This window comes from Salmo salar, chromosome ssa11 (assembly GCF_905237065.1).
Source record: "Salmo salar chromosome ssa11, Ssal_v3.1, whole genome shotgun sequence".
NCBI lineage: Eukaryota > Metazoa > Chordata > Actinopteri > Salmoniformes > Salmonidae > Salmo > Salmo salar.
In genome coordinates, this window is record NC_059452.1 from 98,685,316 (window position 1) to 98,707,063 (window position 21,748).

General features: G+C 41.4%; 1 long non-coding RNA gene and 5 other non-coding genes across 6 annotated transcripts; all 6 read left to right on the forward strand.

The window, feature by feature from the left end:
* The first annotated feature begins 10 nt into the window (after positions 1-10).
* LOC106563786 (uncharacterized) lies at positions 11-1,677 on the forward strand. The gene is made up of 6 exons (XR_001319317.1): positions 11-64; positions 299-348; positions 581-626; positions 869-896; positions 1,094-1,149; positions 1,362-1,677. It is a non-coding gene; the product is annotated as an uncharacterized lncRNA (long non-coding RNA).
* On the forward strand, positions 120-194 carry LOC123725277 (small nucleolar RNA SNORD65). Its single transcript, XR_006757778.1, has one exon. It is a non-coding gene; the product is annotated as a small nucleolar RNA SNORD65 (small nucleolar RNA).
* LOC123725278 (small nucleolar RNA SNORD65) lies at positions 416-490 on the forward strand. The gene has a single exon (XR_006757779.1). It is a non-coding gene; the product is annotated as a small nucleolar RNA SNORD65 (small nucleolar RNA).
* Positions 684-758, forward strand: LOC123725280 (small nucleolar RNA SNORD65). The gene has a single exon (XR_006757781.1). It is a non-coding gene; the product is annotated as a small nucleolar RNA SNORD65 (small nucleolar RNA).
* LOC123725279 (small nucleolar RNA SNORD65) lies at positions 948-1,022 on the forward strand. The gene has a single exon (XR_006757780.1). It is a non-coding gene; the product is annotated as a small nucleolar RNA SNORD65 (small nucleolar RNA).
* LOC123725281 (small nucleolar RNA SNORD65) lies at positions 1,219-1,292 on the forward strand. Its single transcript, XR_006757782.1, has one exon. It is a non-coding gene; the product is annotated as a small nucleolar RNA SNORD65 (small nucleolar RNA).
* Positions 1,678-21,748: the final 20,071 nt, after the last annotated feature.

Here is a 21,748-nt window from a genome sequence, read left to right on the forward strand (position 1 = left end):
GATTGTTTTTAAACAGGCGACTCCGCCCAAGTGACTTAATGGCGAGGAGACGTCACCTCAAAAGGTAAGACTACCACACCCACTCCAGCCTCAGACTTTCACTCAGGGTAACTGTCTGGTTGTGATGAATCCTAAACTGAAAATAGCTGGAATTACCGTCAGATTGTACAGTGGTGATATTCGGTTTTCTGAACACGACAGGCTGTAATTTTCAATTCTGTAGTTGCCTTTCTCTCGACGTAAATGCTAATGACTAGTTCATTTTACTCATTTTCATAACACCTATGATATTTAACAGGTGTGAAGCTGCCCCAATGAGTTGATGGCATGGAGACTCCATCTGCCAAGGTAAGACCAACACCCACTTAAGTCTACACCTCATCTGTCCCATTCTCTGGGTAGCGGTCTAATCTGGTTGTGATGAATCCTAAACTGAAAATAGCTGGAATTACCGTCAGATTGTACAGTGGTGATATTCGGTTTTCTGAACATGACAGGCAGCAACTTTCAATTCCTATTGTAGTTTACTTTTATGAACTCCAGTTGATTGTGTTCCTATTCTGATGTTGGTTTTGAACAGGTGTGGAACTGAATCAAGGGTGTTGATAGTGGAGACATCTTTAAAGGTACATGACCACCTGCCCAGTCAACACTTCACCTGGCCCATCAGGGTAGCTGTCTGGTTGTGATGAATCCTAAACTGAAAATAGCTGGAATTACCGTCAGATTGTACAGTGGCGATATTCGGTTTTCTGAACATGACAGGCTGTGACTTTACATTCCTACTGTAGTGTCATTTTTAACGGACTGTTTAGGCCCTAGTTTGTGTTACTTTTCTAATCTTGACTCTTGTGATTGTTTTCACCAGGTGTGGAACTGAACTAAGGCTGTGAAAGGTACATAAGCACACCCTCAGGCTACACCCCACCTGTCCACTGTCTGTCTGGTTGTGATGAATCCTAAACTGAAAATAGCTGGAATTACCGTCAGATTGTACAGTGGTGATATTCGGTTTTCTGAACATGACAGGCTATGAGTTGTCACTTGCTTATATGAAATTGTACATTTTCACTCAAACACTTTTACTTTTCAGGTAGGATACCTTCGCATAACATCCCTGCAGTCTCAGAACTGGACATATAGACTGGGGTAAGGCTGTTCACCCTGGCAACAAGGTGCCTTGTGGTCAGCTGGAAGAAGATTAATTGCTTATTTATGCTGTGATGAACACTGACCTGAAATAGCTAGAATTACCATCAGATTGTATAGTGGTGCCATTCGTTTTTCTGAGACGCATTAGTACACTTCACCATTTGATAACTTCCAGTTTCATTCAGTTAATGGCAGTCATTTTGTTTCAGGTGTTCCTAGTCTGCTGTTTGCTGTCCCTTGCTGATTTTCAGCGCCCACCTACCCTTCAGGTGCACATTCACCTGATCACAAGTTATAATGAACCTTTCTATACATTTTCTGAGTTTTGTTCAGTGGTAATATTTAGTTCTGAACATAAGTGGTGGTTCTCTCATATTTAAAATGTGTTAATGTTATACTGACACAACCTAAGATGTAAAGTATATGCCTTCAGCGTGTTCACGCCCCTTGACTGTATTCCACATGTTGGTAAAGCTTGAATTTAACATGGATTAAATTGAGGTCGTCACTGGCCTAAACACAGTACCCCGTGTCGGTTGAATATTTAAATGTGTTTTGAATTAACTTTATGTATTAACCCTCTTATGGAAGCTTGTAAGTTTAGGAGTAAAACATTTTCCTATTTATTCAGATGTTGCATGAACTTGCTGTGTGCTATAATAGTGTTAAATGTGTTTGCTTGACTACCTCATCTCTACACCACACCCTCAGTCAGGCAAAATTTCAAACCATCAAGGTTTTCTAATGCCAAAACGGCTGTTAAATATCCCTTTACGGATGGTTACTTTTTCTATGGGTGTCGACTCAAACCCATTCACTACGATACAGGTGTCTTAACAGTTGCTGCTGCAGAAGGAAACCACTTGGATTTTGGAAGCAAATGTTTGATTTAATGAATGTGAGAAACCACTGGATCTGTGTTGTAGTTAAGCCTGTTGGCTATGAGCTTGAAACAAACTTACTCATGTCACTGTGCCTGTTGGTCAATGAAGGGTAGATGGGACTTATCTTGAAAGTTTGTGTAGAAAGTTAATATTTCTGTTACATGTTTAAATCAGGCCAGCTGCAGCACTAGGGAGGAGCAAGGAATAAGGTTGAAGCAACTCAAATCACATTTCGTTTGTCACGTGCTGAATAGTGAGTGCAAACATTACCATGAAATGCTTCCTTACAAGCCCTTACCTGGCAATGCAGATAAGGGGTGAAGTGACAATGCATAAACGGTGCAGAGACGCAGCGTTAAAGCCATTTGTTTAGCATTCTTGGGGGATGAAGCAGTTTGAACCTGGACTTGGTGTGCTTGTGCCGTAGCAGAGAACAGTGACTAGGGGGGCTGGAGTCTCTGTTTAGGGCCTTCCTCTGACACTGCCTTCTATAGGTCAGATTTGCCAAATGGAGGCTGAGCGCTTTCTACCATGTGTGGGGTGAAGGTCCCCCCCCTGCACGTGTGACATACTGGTAGCAATTAGGTAACTGATTTAAGTTTGCCTGCATTAAGGTCCCCGGCCCCTGAGCACCCCTTCTGGGTGAACGTTGTTTGCTTATGGCCTCATACATCTCGTTGAGTGCGGTTTTAGTGCCAGCATCGGTTTGTGGTATGTAGGCAGCTACAATTATAGATCACTCTTGGTAGGTTGTGTGGTTTACATCTTGAGGTACTGAGGTGTCAAATGTATTTGCCTGAAAAGTGATAAATAGATCAAAAAGTATTATTTAAATGCATGTGTAGAACCAATATTTATAGATGCACTTCACATGTACATTGCCTTCAATGTATTCAAACACCTTGGTTGTTACAGCCTGAAGTCAAAATGGATTAAATAGTTCTCACATTTAATTTAATAAATGTACAGAAATGTATTAAATCTTTTCACTGTCATTACAGGGTATTGTGGTAAAGTGAACATGTTTTAGACTTGTACATTTATTGAAAATTAAATACAGAAATATGATTTACATAAGACACTTACACCACTAGTTAATACTTTGTAGAAGCACATTTGGCAGCGAGTAAGCCTGTCCAGGTAAATCGGGTTCTTGGTCACCTTCCTGACCAAGGCCCTTCTCACCCGATTGCTCAGTTTGGCCTGGCTGCCAACTCTAGGAACAGTCTTGGTGGTTCCAGACTTGTGTTCTTGGTGACCTTCAATGCTGCAGAATTCTTTTGGTACCGTTCCCCAGATCTGTGTCTCGACACAATCTTGTCTAGGAGCTTTACGGTCAATTACTTTGACCTCATGGCTTGGTTTTTTCTCTGAGATGCACTGCCAACTGTGGGACTTATATATACAGGTGTGTGCCTTTCCAAATCATGTTCAATCAATTGAATTTACCACAGGTGAACTCAATTTCGAGTCTCATAGCAAAGGGTCTAAATGCTTACATAAATAAGGTATTTCAGCTACATTTTCTAAAAAACGGTTTTCGCGTTGTCATTTATGGGGTATTGTGTGTAGATTGCTGAGGGGAAAAATATATTTAATACATTTTTGAATAAGGCTGTAACGTAACAAACTGTGGAAAAAGTCAAGGGGTCTGAATACTTTCCGTAGACACTGAATATCCCTTTTGTTAAATCTATGTTCTGCCAGTGTCTGCTAAATTGAGTTAATTCGAATGTTAGACTCAATATTGATGTCAGACTGCTGAAGAAACAAGGACCGCCAAGGACAGTGTTGCCGTTTTTATCGTGTGAAAATTTGACTCCCTGGTGTTTTTAGAACACTGGTGTTGTGAGATTAGGATGTCTGAGAAGAAACGTGTAGCCGAAATACTGCGGAGATATGTATCCAATGACGATGATTAGAAGTACGATGCATGATCTGTTTATCATTGATGTAATGTCTCTTCAGGGTCACTTACTGTCGGGCAGGTTTATTATGGGTTTACGGTATCTAATCACACGTTCTGTGCACTTGGATGATTTGAATGTATAGTCTATAAAATACCAAGGGAACTAGGCACGGAAGGATGAAACGACGAACAGATGAGGAAGAGTATATATGCCCGCTTTACCTCTGGAGGGGGAAGATTATTACGATCCTTGCAGAAGTGTCGTTTTGGTCTCCCTGTGCACAGTTGTTTGTAATAAAAGTCATAGAAACGGTTCGCATTATCTTTTGCATCCAGCAGTTCTCCACCCCATTGACCAGTTTTAAATTCGGAACAATATCAGGTGAGCAATTACTTCTCTTTCCTTTCCGGCAACATGGGAGTGATGTCACAAAACAGGATCTCAGAGCTGGCGAGAACATTCCTAAGTATCAATGTGTGAAGTTAATGAAATGGTATGGTGACTATACATGCCCAACATATTTGAAAGTGTAGCCTTATGAACTAGAATAGTATTGGTCATTTTAAAGGTTTACTGGGCAGCTTGGTGGTCATGCTTTGTGATACACCCAATATTTGTATTATGGTTGATTATGAAGTTACACTATTCGAATGCAATTCGTAAATAAATCCAAGTAAAGTTTCATCTGAAATGGACTGGTATATGTTCATCTGAAGACTACAATAGCTACATTTTTAAAGGGGCATGCTTCAAGGCTTGTATTCACAGCCCATCTCAGGGGTATTAATCTAGACCAGGGGTCTTTAACATTTTCTAGCATGAGAGCTACTTCAGCTGTTGTGAGCTAGATTTCAAATAGGCACATTCTTCTCCTCTTCCCCGGGTCCTTAAGTGTACAAGACAGTAGTGCACGGTTTTATGTCATTATACCTGCTAAAATATCGGTTAATAAACAACTTTAAGGGGGGTACTATAACATCTGTGATTCCTTTCCCCCAAATTATGTTTTTATATTTGCCAAATTGTTTTCTGTTATATTTTTCCTGGTATTAGATTTGTTTTTCACTGTAAACATTACAATTGTTCATAGAGAAACAACGAAATTTGATGTTTTGAGTCCATGTCAATGCATAAATCACATCGGAAGACCATTTTTTTTTTAGGCCTGGAAGAAAACGAACACAAACAGATTTCACTGTAATTCCCCTTTGATTGCACATCAAGTTGGTGAGGAATTTGCCATCTAATGTGCAGGTCTAGCGATGGTTTTGTACTGCTGTTGCTGATTTCCTGGCAAAGTTTGCAAATAACAAATAATATATACAGATGATATACTTACTCATAATATACTTCCGACAGGTAAGACAACTTTGCAGTTAACATTTAATTGACATGGTTTTGGGAAAGTATTTATTTCAACCCACAAGACGGTTATCACAAACTGGCTACACATGGAATGATGGACAAAGACTAGCACCACACAAACACACAGGCAATATTGCTCGAAATTACTTGGCATACATTGTGCTAGGTTGGCTTTCTAAGCCTATAGTGGCTAACCAGGGGTGGGATAATGTCATTTTTTTCGTTGATTAGATAGCTGGTAGGTGGGAGCTTGCTGTGTCTGATACTTGTGAGATTTGTTTATGGCAGTTTGCAGTGGAACGTGTGAAAATTGCAAGTACTTTCAGAATTGTTTGGTGAGCTACTCAGGTGGGCTGTGAGCTACTGTACTGGTAGCTCGCGATGACCTGTTGGACAGTGGCAGTCTGTGCTGTTTAAGATGACTGAGGACTATTTTGTTTTTATGAGCATGGCCTTATTTCTACTACAGCATATCCTGTTAGGGCTAGGGGGCAGTATTGACACGGCTGGATAAAAAACATACCCGATTTAATCTGGTTACCACTCCTACCCAGTAACTAGAATATGCATATACTTATTACATATGGATAGAAAACACCCTAAAGTTTCTAAAACTGTTTGAATGGTGTCTGTGAGTATAACAGAACTCAAATGGCAGGTCAAAACCTGAGAGATTCCTTTACAGGAAGTGGCCTGTCTGACCATTTCTTGAACTTCTTTTCCATCTCTATCATTTACTAAGGATCTCTGCTCTAACGTGACACTTCCCACGTCGTCCATAGGCGCTCAGAGCCCGGGAAAAAACAGAATGTCGTCATTCCAGCCCCAGGCTGAAACACATTATCGCCTTTCTCAAGTGGCCGATCAAGGGACTCTGGGCTTATGCGCGTGACCCGACCGCCCCCGCCTTTGTGATTTTTTTTCCTCTGTTTGCCGAAAAGGAGATTCCCTGTCGGAATATTATCGCTTTTCTACGAGAAAAATGGCGTAAAAATTTATTTTAAACAGCGGTTGACATACTTCGAAGTACGGTAATGGAATATTTAGAATTTTATTGTCACGAATTGCGCCATGCGCGCGACACTTCTTTACCATTTCGGATAGTGTCTGGAACGCACGAACAAAACGCCGCTATTCGGATATAACAATGGATTATTTTGGACCAAACCAACATTTGTTATTGAAGTAGCAGTCTTGGGAGTGCATTCTGACGAAGACAACAAAAGGTAATCAAACTTTTATAATAGTAAATATGATTATGGTGAGTGCTAAACTTGCCGGGTGTCTAAATAAGCGAGCCCGTGATGCCTGGGCTATGTACTTAGAATATTGCAAAATGTGCTTTCACCAAAAAGCTATTTTAAAATCGGACATATCGAGTGCATAGAGGAGGTCTGTATCTATAATTCTTAAAATAATTGTTATGCTTTTTGTGAACGTTTATCGTGAGTAATTTAGTAAAATGTTAGCGAATTCCCCGTAAGTTTGCGGGGGGTATGCTAGTTCTGAACGTCACATGCTAATGTAAAAAGCTGGTTTTTGATATAAATATGAACTTGATTGAACAAAACATGCATGTATTGTATAACATAATGTCCTAGGGTTGTCATCTGATGAAGATCATCAAAGGTGAGTGCTGCATTTAGCTGTCTTCTGGGTTTTGGTGACATTATATGCTGGCTTGAAAAATGGGTGTCTGATTATTTCTGGCTTGGTACTCTGCTGACATAATCTAATGTTTTGCTTTCGTTGTAAAGCCTTTTTGAAATCGGACAGTGTGGTTAGATTAACGAGAGTCTTGTCTTTAAATAGCTGTAAAATAGTCATATGTTTGAGAAATTGAAGTAATAGGATTTTTAAGGTTTTGAAAATCGCGCCACAGGCTGCAAGTGGCTGTTACGTAGGTGGGACGAATTCGTCCCACCTAGCCCATAGAGGATATTGGATGACTGTCATTCATATTCCATTCACCTAGCTCCATGTAACATCTATAGGTTTAGACCAGTACTACAATGTTTCCTATGCTCATCACGAGGTTACTACAACCTAGCCTATGAATGAAAGTTTACATCGTAGGTGCACAGGTCCAGAGAAATTTGAGTAATCAAGGTGACAGACATTGACACATTCAATACCGCCTTGAACACAGCTTTCCTGCATCTAGCTGATATAGGGTGCAATCTATAGTCCAACAGTTGCAAACGAGAGTTTCTATTGGACAAATTCAGGTATTTTTATCTCCGTTTCGCGCCGTTTGCTATCGTTTTAATAAAAGTTTTTCAACAGAATCGGCAACATGAATACACCCCTGATCACCACAAACACATTTTACTTTCATAGCAGCCGCATACAAACACCATGATCATTTGCGTGTTGTATAATTCCTTCTCGCATCTACGCGCTCTCCTCCTCTCACCTTCTCCCTTCGCTTGTGGACTTCAGTGCACAATACAACAGCTGTCTGTGACCAGGTGAAGAAACCTTTCCAAACCATAAATGCTATCCGCTACACACAGCCCACATCGTTGTCACCTAACATCATAGTCAACATAGCTAGCTACTAGAACTAATGCGTTAATAAACCTTGTACAATCATGGAGTACAGTAGGCAGTTTAGCAGTTACACCAGCGGGCCCAGGTGGCAATAAATTAATACAACCAAAATCTTACCTTGACTTGGAAGAGTTCCAGTGTTGGATAGCCATAGCCAGCTAGCTAACATAGCATCCCTCTGTTTGAGCCGGGTGTTTGAGTAGGCTAAACTAGCTAGCTGCATTCATGTGAAAGGGGGAAAAAATACAAGGAAATATAGATAGCTCTCTCTCTCCTCTCGATTATCCTTAATTTTTAAAGAAAATTATTTATTTATAGTCTTTCTATCTCTTTGAGTCAACTACTTACTACGTTTTCTGCAGTGCTGGCTAGCTGTAGTTTGTGCTTTCTTGATCATTTTCTGCTTTGATTGGGTCGACTACATGTCAGCTCATACTGCAATAGCTCTGATAGGTTGGAGGACGTCCTCCGGAAGTTGTCATAATTACTGTGTAAGTCTATAGAAATGGGTGAGAACCATGAACCTCCTAGCTTTTGTAGTGAAGTCAATGTAACCAAAGGAGGACGGAAACTAGCTATCCTCCGGCTACACCTTGGTGCTACCCCAGAGAGTGCTGTTGAGGGTACTGTAGACCTTCATTGCAAAACAGTGTACTTTAATCAATTATGTGGTGACGTGAACATATTGAGAATCTAAAAAGTACACCGGTGCCCCCGCACATTGATTCTGTACTGGTAGCCCCGTTATTGTTATTTTATTGCTGCTCTTTAATAATTTTTATCTCTTACTTTTTTGTTGTTGTATTTTCTTAAAACTGCATTGTTGGTTAAGGGCTTGTAAGTAAGGTTGTGTTCCTGTTGTATGCGGCGCATGTGACAAATACCATTTTATTTTATTTGATTAGAAAATTATATATTTTTTATTGTTTCACTATTTTTTGACTCTGTCCATTGTAATCTTGTTTATAATCAGAAATTCAATTGAGATCCTAAATCATCACTCCAACTGAGACGCTTCATACAAAAGGACCCAGATCTCAAATCACCCAACCATGGGACCTACCCTTATTGTGTAGCATTCCCCTGGGTGAAGCATAGAGGGCGCTACATTCCAGGAAGTGAGTGAAGGCTTGTCTTGACTGAAGTACATCACCTTCGGTTCGGCCCAGTTGACTGAAAGTTGAGACTGCTAGGTCAATTTATGGTGACATAAGTCAGACGGCACATTCAAACTATTATCTCCGTCATGTCTTTAATGTTTTGTGTATGTAAACCAATAAATAAAGGCCCTTGTGATCCCTTCTAAGTAATAGACAACATCACATGAATATCAATCCAACTTCTTTTTCTGAAACAGATTGTAAATTGAACAAGGTGAAAACCTTATAACACACCGTTCTTCCCCTAAGATATGAATTATGTGATCGGTGGCCTTTTTTTAAATACTAAAACATTTACTTGGACATTGACAGTGGAAGTAATACATGCATAAGAACAAATGTTCTATTGGCAATCAATAAACCCATTTTCAACAATGTATTTAAGAGCATTCCTTACATTCATTGAAATCAATAGTATTATTTCTATATGCACATTTTGTTAGCGGTTTATGTCAATACAACATGTTTTGAATCATGTCAGTCAGTAATAAGTCATCTTTGAATATAAAGAATACGCAATGTTTGATTCAGTAATACTGAATGTCAATTTAGGGGTTAAAAGCATTTACCATAACATTCTGGCAATAACAATGAAAGCCAAAGTACCGGCAGAGCCTAAAGTTATTTATAAGAAATCACACAAAATGTTTTCTCAGGACTCTTTTGTTGAAGATGTAAGATGTGTATAAGGAGGAGAATCCAGATGCACCACTTTGATTATTTGTAATATTATTCTTGCCAATTGTTGACAAACATGCACCTGTTAAGAAATTAACTGTGAGAACATTGAACATTTATATGTTTCAAAGAAAGGATGCTGTAACGTAGATGCAGGGAGTTAGGAAGAGAGTGCAATTAGTGAGTTTAATGACAAAGAACATTGAACAATACAAAACAAGAAAAGCATCTAAACATGGAAACATAAACAATATAGCCTGCTGGTGGGTGATAACAACAGAGTACTAGATAAAGGGGAAGTAATCAGGGAGGTGATGAAGTCCAGGTGTGCCTAATGAGGCACAAGTGTGCATAATAAAGGTTGCCAGGTGTGCATAAGGATGGGTTGCCAGGACCGGTGGTTAGTAGACCGGAGAGGGGGAGTGGACGTGACAGATGCAAAAAAGGTGGCATACATGTCAGACTGCTCAGGTGATTGGTTGAGATATTGTCAATTCAAATCAAAATCAAATGTATTTATAAAGCCCTTCTTACATCAGCTGATATCTCAAAGTGCTGTACAGAAACCCAGCCTAAAACCCTAAACAGCCAGCAATGCAGGTGTAGAAGCATGGTGGCTAGGAAAAACTTCCTAGAAATGCCAGAACCTAGGAAGAAACCTAGAGAGGAACCAGGCTATGAGGGGTGGCCAGTCCTCTTCTGGCTGTGCTGGGTGGAGATTATAACAGAACATGGCCAAGATGTTCAAATGTTCATAGATGACCAGCAGGGTCAAATAATTGAGAAATGTTGTGACTAAACTTAACAACAAAAAAAAGTGTCAGAGGAAGGCCCCAAAAATTGTCAAAGACTCCAGTCACCCAAGTCATAGACTGTTCTCTCTGCTACCGCATGGCAAGCGGTACCAGAGCATCAAGTCTAGGACCAAAAGGCTCCTCAACAGCTTCTAATCCCAAGCCACAAAACTGCTGAACAATTAATCAAATGGCCACCCGGACTATTTACATTGACCCCTTTGTTTTAACACTGCTGCTACTCGCTGTTTATTATCTATGCGTCACTTTACAATGACCTTAACTAACCTGTACCCCCGCACATTAACTCGGTACCGGTACCCCCGCATATAGCCTCGTTATTGTTATGCAATTAAAAAAAAAAATTATTCTCACTTTAGTTTATTTAGTAAATATTTTCTTAACTCTATTTCTTGAACTGCATTGTTGGTTAAGGGCTTGAAAGTAAGCATTTTACGGTAAGGTCTACACCTGTTGTATTTGGCGCATGTGACAAATACAATTTGATGTGATTGAAATATCTAATAATGAAAGAGAAGGATTACCGTTTTGAATTTGGACAAGTTTGTGTGGATTAGGTGGAAAAACGGTCGTTATCCATCAATAATGATACAGTGCATTCGTAAAGTATTCAGACCCCTTGACTTTTTCCACATTTTGTTACGTTACAGCCTTATTCTAAAATAGATTGAATCGTTTTTTTACCTCATCAATCTACACACAATACCCCCTAAAACTTCAAACTAAAAACCAGTTTTCGCTTTGTTATTATGGGGTATTGTGTATAGATAGAATAAGGCTGTAACGTAACAAAATTTGGAAAAGTCAAATGGGTCTGAATACTTTCCAAATGCACTGTAAGCCACCAGGTATAGACAACCTAGATGGGAAACTATGAGAATGGTAGCAGACTGTATTGCCACTCCTATTTGCCATGTCTTTAACCAAAACCTAAAGGAGCATATGTCCACAGGCGTGTGGAAGAAAGCTAAAATTATTCCACTACCCAAAAATAGTAAAGCACCCTTTGCTGGCTCTAAAATCTGCCAAATTATTTTTCTGCCTGTTCTTAGTAAACTGATGGAGAGAATTGTCTTTGAACAAATACAATGATATTTTTTAAAGAACAAGTTAATTACTCATTCTCAGCATGCATATAGGGAAGGGTGCTCAACTTGTACTGCCTTGACTGATGCACGGACTGATGATTGGCTAAAATAAATGAATAACAAGATGATAGTTGGAGCTGTATTGTTATATTTCAGTGCAGCCTTTGACGTTATTGTTCATAATTTGTTATTGAAAAAAACTCACTTGTTATGGCTTTACATCACCTGACATCACATGATTGGAGAGTTACTTATCCAATAGAACTCAGAGAGTATTGTTCAATGGAAGCTTCTCTAACATCATATATGTACAGTGCGGTATCCCTCAGGGCAGTTGCCTTGGGTGTTACTCTTCTCTATTTTTACAAATGATTTGCTATTTGTCTTACAAGAAGCTAAAATTACTATATATTATATAGAAGAAGAAAAAATTACTATAGAGTGTGCTGATGACTGCACACTACACATCAGCACCTACAGCCAGTGAGCTCACTGAGACTATTAGCAAGGACTTACAGTCAGTGTCAGAATGGGTAATTAACAATAAACTGGTCTTGAACACATCTAAAACCGAAAGCATTGTATTTGGGTCAAAGCCTTTTCAAGCATGAGATTCAAAGGCAGCATCAAATGACACAAAATGCATCATACGGGGATGATTTATGTATTTTGAAAGTTACATATCTTGAAAACATTTTGGGACTACGTCAATAATGGACTAATGAAACAAATACAAAAAGATAGTTTTTGGGTGAAGTTGTCCTTTAAGTAAAAATACTACTACTACTTAAGTATTTTTGTGGGGTATCTGTACTTCACTTTATTATTAGTATTTTTGACAACTTTTACTTTTACTCCACTACATTCCTAAAGAAAATATGTACTTTTTTTACACCCATACATTTTCCCTGACACTAAAAAGTACTCATTACATTTAGAATGCTCAGGCATAATGCGTTGTCATTCCTACTGCCTCTGATCTGGCAGACTCACCTAACACAAATACTGTGTTTTTAAATTATGTCTGAGTGTTGGAGTGTGCCCCTAGCTGTCCGTTATTTAAAATAATAATAATAATCGTGCAGTCTTGTTTGCTTAATATAAGGAATTTGATGTATAGCATTTAATTTGACTTTTGACTTTTACTCAAGTATGACAATTGAGTACTTTTTCCACCACCCCTCTGGTGTCTCCAAACCCTGTTGTGTCAATAATGGTCAGAGAATAAGGAATCTGAAAGCCTGGCTGGTTGTAGAGCTCGTATGATGTTACGATTGAAGTCTGGCTCTCAGCCTGTGACCTGTTGGTCACCTCATGGATGAGCTTAAAGCGGTAGGGATCTTCCCACTTTACCCCGAGAATGTAGTTCATCATGACATTGACCAGAGTGGTTTTTCCTGAACCTGTGGACCCCAGAAGCAGGATTACCTTGTTATTTACTTTCTCCACTTGTCTCCTAAACATGTACTGGCGAAAACTCTTATCAACACATTTATCTTCCTCAATGCAAGCTTATGGATTGAGAGGTTGCCTTTCTGCAACGTCTCTGATTGGTCGAGGAATTTATCACTTTTTGCATCTGTGAAATGTTTTACTTTTGGTGAGTCAGACATCCTGACAGTGTTCAATTCAGTCTCAGGACTGAGCAAACTTCACTACCTCACCACATTTAGCAGAGACTCTGACACTGTATGCAGCTTCAGGCTTTAGACCTTCCAGTGTGCACTCTCTGGTGGTAGTTTTGATGGCGTGCCACATCTTATTGTCAACAGCCTTCGCACACTGTAGTCAACCTCATAGCCTATGACCTCAACATTGTCTCCCAAGATGGTAGGAATGTCCCAGTTCACTCTGATACTTTCAGATTCTATTATTGTCTCTGTGGCTACATGGGCGGGTCCTGGAGTATTCTGTCCAGTCATCATAGAGTGTCATACAAGGTCAACACACCTCCCTGCAGCTGAACCGGTAATCTTTATAGGGGTTCAAACGTCTGATGGTGACCTGGTTAGTAGTAGTATCGGCTTTGACCCCTGTCCACTCAGATTCAGCCTGCACAGCCTGGTACAAAACCTGGTACAACTCCACAGACTTGACACCAAGGTTGGGAGGGTTGATTTGCACGTGGACACAGTCATGCTCTTGATGGTGGGGACACCTGGCTTTGATGGCAGTTCAAACTTGGATGCAGGACGCAGTGATGAGTTTGTCTGGAATTGGTGCAATGCAGAATGCAAGACTGTATGATTCGTTGAAGTCCAGGAACAGACATATGGTTTGTCTGGTTAGGGTGGTTACCTCACCGGAGTGAAACCACTTTTCTGCACCAGATTTGGGGGTTGTAATGCAATTGAGAACCAGCACTCTTTGATTTAAGTAGTTCTCCAAGTCTCCCAGATGCTTCTATTCCTCCTTCAAAGATGACAATGCCAAACACACTACATAGTCATTAGCTTGATCAAGCACTCTTTTATCAAAGTCACTCTTGGATGACACAACTTGAAACTCATTCATTATGTCAAGGTAAGAGCTGACAACATTCATCTCTCTCTCTCTCTGTCATCCAGGTAATGTGATCATAAGGTCATTCTGGCATGGAGAGCGTTCCATGCTGTTAAGCATTTTTTTTAGCTCTTCCTCTCTCCCTCCTCCTCATATGGCTGTCACACCTGAAGATGTTGTAATCAGCAATGTCAATGTCCTTATCCGGGATCGAGCCATTTGGCTAAGTCTTTAACTGTGGTTACACCTTACATTAACATGTGGTCGTCGTCATCCGATCAAAATGATCCGATCACTATCTGATTGAGATTTGTTGCATATACACATGGTAATCAAGTGTGTCTCTTATCTGCCCACTTCATCCCTTCCTGTATGCAAATTAATCCAACCCTGCCTTGGACCAACGATTTAAGACTGGGCGTAACAGGCTCCTGTCCTCATAACCTCAACTTGAGTGTCCACAGTCATACAAATACATGTTCAGAGAATCTCTCCCGTTCCTAAAAAAGTAACCACACGAACGAGCTGAGTATCTGGATGTGTGTACACAATGCAATTATTTCACAGTATAAATAAAAATGACACATAAGCAAATTACACACAGTAGCCTACAAGTAGCAAAGTAGAACTCAATTGATTGAACATGTAATTCTATGTTTAGCGGAGATCTGTGTATACAGAAAACAAAATGAAGCCTTCAAAGAAAAGAACACCTTCCCCACAGTCAAACATGGAGGAGGTTTAAGTTTTGGAGTTGCTTTCCGGCCTTTGGCAATGGGTGGCTTGAACGTGTACATGGCATCATGAAATCAGGAGAATACCAAGGCATTTTGGAGTGTAATGTCGGACCCTGTGTCAGAAAGCTGGGTCTCCGTTGAAGGTCATGGGTCTTCCAGCAGGACGATAACCTCAAACACACTTCAAAAAGTACCCAAGGAATGGTTAAAGACAAAACGCTGGACTGTTCTGAAGTGGCCAGCATTGAGTCCAGATCTAAATCCCATCGAAAACTTGTGGAGAGATCTGAAAACAGCAGTTGGGAAAAGACACCCTTAAAATCTGGGAAAACTGGAGCAGTTTGCACATGAGAAATGGGCCAAACTGCCAGTACATCGATGGCTATTGGAAGCACTTGATTCAAATTACTTTGACTAAAAAAGATTGTGCTACCAAATATTAAGTCTGGGGTGTCATTTCTGTTGATTTTCTGTTTTAAATGGATATATTAAGTTCTGAATCAAAAACAAAGGTTCTGTAATATTAACATTGAAATAAAGAATTTGGTGAATTTAATCTTATTTTTAGGGAAAATTCTGAGTGACTTGAAAAAAGTGCAAGAGTGCCAATATTTGTATTTTTGCCATCTATTTTTAACTGTGCTGTTTCACAAAGGTTCTGAGCCTATATAATTTTACGGAGAGTATATTTTATATTAGTTATCATGTTGTTTTTAGTCACACCCTTCAGCTCCACTCAACCCCTCCCATCTATCTCTTAACACCATCCAGTTGTGATTTCTATTTGCCATATATTTATCAACTGTGCTGTTTCACAAAAGTTCTGAACCTTTCTATTCTCAAGATACATTTTTTTGCTAAAAGTATTATTATATTAGCGATCGATTAACTATGACTTTTCAAATCACCCAGCAGTGCTATTTGCAGAGTTAGCGCCAGGTAAATGTTGCAATTCTTCAGCAATTCCTGAACCTGCGACCAAAAACAAGCTATACTGTATATGGACAGTACCAAAACAAATTATCGAATGATTCTGGTTCTTCGCAGCAAAATCTGCAGAGCTGGGATGGTTGTATCCCCCATATATATAACATTATACTGGTTGCAAGATATTTGTATAATCATTTAAATAAAAACATTTTGAATCACAGACAGCACCAGTAGCTAGTTCAAGTGTTTGTCGTAAATGTGGGAAATCCCCTTTTCACAGATGGATTGATTGCTCAGCAAAGGATGCGGAATGCAGGAGATGTCACAGGAGAGGACACTTTTCAGCTGTCGATTAAAGCAAATGCATGAGGTCTCAGAGGAGGTACAGCAGGACAGCATGTTTCTGGGAGAGGTAAAGGAAAGCAATGCTGGCTGGCATTCAGACATTAAACTCAATGGGGAGGTTGTGTCATTTAAACTAGACACTGGGGCAGCAGTGACAGCTATCCCAACTAGGCTGTATAGCTATAGTAGAGATGGCCCTTTGCTCTCTACAAACAAAAAACTCTACGGGCCCAGTAATAAGATATTACCAGTGGTAGGGCAGTTGGTGATTAAACTGGAGAGTAAAGACAAAAGTGCCATCCAGCCTGTCTTCATCATTGACTCTCTAGCCAGACCGTTGCTGGGGCTGCCAGCAATTGAAGCATTGCAACTCATTGAGAGAGTGAGCGAACTGGAGGACCCAGGTGAGGTTTTCAAAAAGAAAATCCCAAAAGTGTTTTCTGGTCTAGGAAGGATAGAAGGTGACTACAAAATCCGCCTGAAAGAGGATGCTGTCCCCTATGCCCTTACCACCCCCCGCCGTGTGCCTATCCCTTTATTGGCCAGAGTAAAGGAAGAGTTGGGGAGGATGGAAGAAATAGGCGCGGTGTCTAAAATAGAGAGTCCCACAGACTGGTGTGCAGGGATGGTAGTGGTCCCAAAAGCCAATGGGGACATAAGGATCTGTGTGGACATGACTAACTTGAATGAGGCACTCTGCAGAGAGAGACACATCTTACCATCAGTGGAGCAGTCACTGGCTCAGTTGGATGGCTCACAAGTCTTCACAAAGCTGGATGCCCGCTCAGGTTTCTGGCAGATACCGCTGTCATCAGAGAGTAGGGCACTCACAACGTTTAGAACACCGTTTGGCCATTACTGTTTTAATGTTTTGCCATTTGGAATCGCTTCCGGTCCTGAGCATTTCCAAAGACGCATGTCCCAGCTGTTGGATGGGCTGAGTGGCGTCATAGTCCACGCGGACGATGTGCTCGTGTGCGGAAGGGACAGAGCAGAACATGATGTAAGGCTCACAGCAGTTCTGACCAGACTCCAGGAGACTGGCCTGACACTCAATGAAAAATGCACTTCTGCACAGTCAGAGGTCTTGTTCTTGGGACACAAAATCAGTGCAGCTGGAATAGAGCCGGACCCGGAGAAGATCAGCGCCATCACAGATATGCCCAGACCCCAGAATGTGGCTGAAGTCAGGACCTTAGGCATGGCCACATATGTGGGTAAGTTCCTCCCACAGTTCTCAGATCCAACCAAACCTCTGAGAGACTTACTAGCCAAAGAGAATGACTGGTCATGGGGTCACATGCAACAGGTAGCGTTTGACAAAATCAAAGGAGACCTGGCCTCACAGAGAGTGCTGGCCCAGTACTGTCCCCACGCTAAGACAAAAGTATCAGCAGATCATCCTTTGGGCTAGGGGCGGTCCTCACACAGATGCAGGACAACACGGAGTGGTGTCCGATAGCATACATCTCCCGAAGCTTATCCGACACAGAGCAAAGGTATGCTCAAGTGGAGAAGGAGGCGTTGGCTATCACATGGGCATGTGAAAGGCTCAGCCAATACCTTATTGGCCTACAGTTTACAGCAGAGACTGACCACAAACCACTGTTGGCTCTGTTAGGGACAAAAGCACTGGACAACTTGCCTCCCAGAGTTCTGCGCTTCCGCCTCAGATTACTGAGGTTCACCTACAAGATGGTGTATGTGCCAGGGAAGGCACTGATCACAGCAGATGCACTCTCCAGGAGCAATGTCAAGAGGGTGAGGTACAGGTGTCCATTAATGCAGTAAGGGACAGCCTACCTGCATCTCAGACCAAACTGCAGCAGATTGCAGAAGAGCAACAACAAGACCACATCTGCCGACAGATAGTGCAGCAGTGCAAAAGGGGGTGGCCCAGGCAGGAGGAACTGCCTCAGCTGCTGAATCCCTATTGGGTGCACCAAAGTGACTTCCACTGTAATGGAGACCTTCTCATGAAAGGACAACGGATAGCTATCCCAGAGACTCTACAACCAGAAATGCTAGACAGAGTGCATGATGGACACATGGGGATAACCAAATGCAGACTGAGGGCTCAACAGTCAGTGTGGTGGCTTGGTCTGAGTACTCAGATTGCCAAGCTGGTGGCCCAGTGTGAGGTCTGTACAAAATGTCAACCTTGTCGTCCGGAGCCAATGATGGCAACAGAGCTGCCAAAACGGCCAGGGCAAAAGGTAGGGTCAGATATGTTCTATTGGAAAAATGACACTTATCTGCTAGTGGTAGATTACTACTCAAGATACATTGAAATAGCAAAGACACCCATAACCACATCAGCTGGTGTTATCAATGGATTAAAGTCAATTTTTTTCCAGGCAAGGGGTCGCTGAGGTCCTGGTTACAGATAACGCTCCCCAGTTCTCTGCAAGCTCCTTTTCTGCTTTTGCCGCAGAATATGACTTCACACATGTGACCAGTAGCCCCTACCATGCACAGAGTAATGGTGAGGCAGAGAGAGCTGTGAAAACAGTCAAGGGACTGCTGAAAAAGAACAAGGATCCATACAGGGCTCTGTTAGCTTACAGCGTTACACCACTGCATCATGGGCTGTCGCCTGCCGAGCTCCTGATGGGCAGGAGGCTGCGTTCCCCATTGCCTGTCTCGCCGGCTCAGCTTAAACCCCGATGGCCTAACAGGAAGGCCTTCGCTGAGAGGGACAAACGGCTGAAACAAACGCAAACTGGAGACTTTAATTGGAGACACCGTGCTAAGGAGAGGCCAGAGCTGACCGAAGGTCAACGTGTGTGGATTACAAACTCAAAGACACCAGCAATAGTGCTGAGGAAAGCGGATGCCCCACGCTCCTATGTGGTGGACACAGGCTCAGAAGAGGTACGAAGGAACAAAACACACCTCAGAGCTCTTCCAGATCTACCAGCCACACAGACTGAGGCCACAGAAAATGCACAAAAAGAGGGTGAAGGAGAGAGAATGCTCACAGAGCCACAAGCGCGCCCAAAAAGGGATGTGAAGCCACCAGAGTGGCTGAAAGACTGTTACGTGAAGAGAAAACATACTGTTGGGGACCATACCCAGCAAAAAGAGACTGTACCTAAGTTAATGTTCATACTGTGTAATTTAATGCTTTCATACTGTTTCAGGATGTGAAGTAGCATGTTAGAGAATAATACTGGTTTCGAAATTGCATTTCAGTTATGCTTCAGTGGTTATGCATGTTGAGTTGTTGTTCATGGGAGAGGGGAAGATGTAGTAGGATGTCCCTTAGAGGTATCCGTACCTATGTATGACATGCGAGGGTTGGGTTAATAAACAGGCTGGAGCTAGAACCTCGTTGTCGCCGCTCCTTATTTTAGATCATACTACACTGACCAGGTGAATCCAGGTGAAAGCTATGGTCCCTTATTGATGTCACTTGTTAAATCCACTTCAATCAGTGTAGATGAAGGGGAGAAGACGGGTTAAAGAAGGATTTATACGCCTTGAGACAATTGAGACATGGATTGTGTATGTGTGCCATTCAGATGGGTAAAGGAGGGGGGATGAATGAGGCAATCGGGCAAGACAAAATATTTAAGTGTCTTTGAAAGGGATATGGTAGTAGGTGCCAGGCGCACCGGTTTGTGTCAGAACTGCAACACTGCTAGGTTTTTCACGCTCAACAGTTTCCCCAAAGCGTTGCAGTTCTTTCTTGACACAAACCGGTGCGCCTGGCAGCTACTACCATACAGTATGCCTTTCAAAGGCACTTCAATCTTTTGTCTTGCCCAATTGGCTCATTCATCCCCCCTCCTTTCCCTTGTAACTATTCCCCTGGTCATAGTGTTAATAAGAATGTCTTAGTCAAATAAGTGTTAAATAAAAAGTATCAAGCTGCTGGGTTTTTCACTCTCAACAGTTTCCCGTTTGTATCGAGAATGTTCCCCACCAAAAGGACATCCAGCCAACTTGAGACAACTGTGGGAAGCATTGGTGTCAACATGGGCCAGCATGCGGGATTTTCACCCTCAAGAGTTTCCCGTGGGTATCAAGAATGGTCCATCACCCAAACAACATCCAGCCAAAAATGGGTAATTGATGAAAGAGGACAAAGAAAGCTGACACATTGTGCAGAGCAACAGACGGGCTACAGTTAGTCAACTGACAGTCCAGTACAACATTGGTGTCCAAAGTCCCATAAAAGAATGCACAACTCGTCGTATCTTGACACAAATGGGGCTATGACAGCCGATGACCTTACAGGGTATCACATCTTTCAGCAAAAAACAAGACACTGTGGTTACATTGGCCTTGGAACTAAAACACTGGACACTGGAGAATTGGAAAAACATTGAAACCACATGAGTACATGTATCCATCATGCCACATGTCAACATTGCAGGCTGGTGGTAGTGATGTGATGGTGTGGGGTGTGTTTTCATGGCACACATTGGGCCCCTTGATAAAAGTGGAGCAATGTTTGAATGCCACAAGATATCTGAACATCATTGCCAATCAGGTGCATCCCTTCATGGCAGCAGTGAAACCATATGCAAATTTATTTTTTCAGCAGGATGATGCCCGATGCCACAAGGCTAGGATTGTCCAGGAATGGTTCCACAATCATGACAGTGAATTTAGCTTACTGCAGTGGCCTGCCCAGTCACCAAATATTGAGCATCTGTTGGAGGAGATGGAACGAGATATTCGGAGTAGAGATTCACAACCAGCAAACTTGACACAACTGTGGGAAGCATTGGAGTCAAAATGGGCCAGCATCCCTGTGGAACATGAAACCAAAAATGGTTCTACCTGGAACCAAAAAGGGTTCTCCTATGGGGACAGCCGAAGTGTACAGTTCCTTTGGAAAGTATTAATTCCCCTTGACTTATTCCACATTTTGTTGTTCGCAGTGTGTTTCTTGTTGATCCATGTTTTCTTTTCTTGCTGATTTTATAATTCTGCCTTAACTGCAATTGATTCTTTAAAATTCAATAAAAAAAATAGACAAGGAATGATTTATTTTAAAATGATAGAATGGTTTGAATTATAAACTATAGGATCAAATCCGCTAAACAGTGATATACAGTATTCTGTTGGCCATAAAGAACTGTGTAGCCTACCTTTATGTCCTCTTTTAGACCCCTGGTGTGTTAATCAGCATTGTAGATACTGTAAGTGGTTTAAAAACACCCCAAAAAGCTAGAGGAGCCTCCTAGTGGTGTATGTTTTAGTGCATATTCTGAGGTTTACACAGGCTGCACACACACACACACACACACACACACACACACACACACACACACACACACAATTACATCTTATTGCTCTTTTTATTGCAGTACATAATTAAAATGTTTATTTATAGATGTTTATTTTTTTGTGTGAGCATGGCCTTATTTCTATTACAGCATATTGGATGGCTGTCATTCATATTCCATTCACCCAGTTCAATGTAACATTGATAGGTTTAGGCTACTACATGATACTCTACTTTTCCCTGTTCCCATCATGAGGTTGCTACAACCTAGCCTATGAATGAAAGTTTACAATTTAGGTGCATAGGTCAAGAGAAACATTGTAAGTAATCAAGGTGATAGACAGAGACACATTCAAACTGCCTTGTACACTCTTGCCTGTATCTAGCATG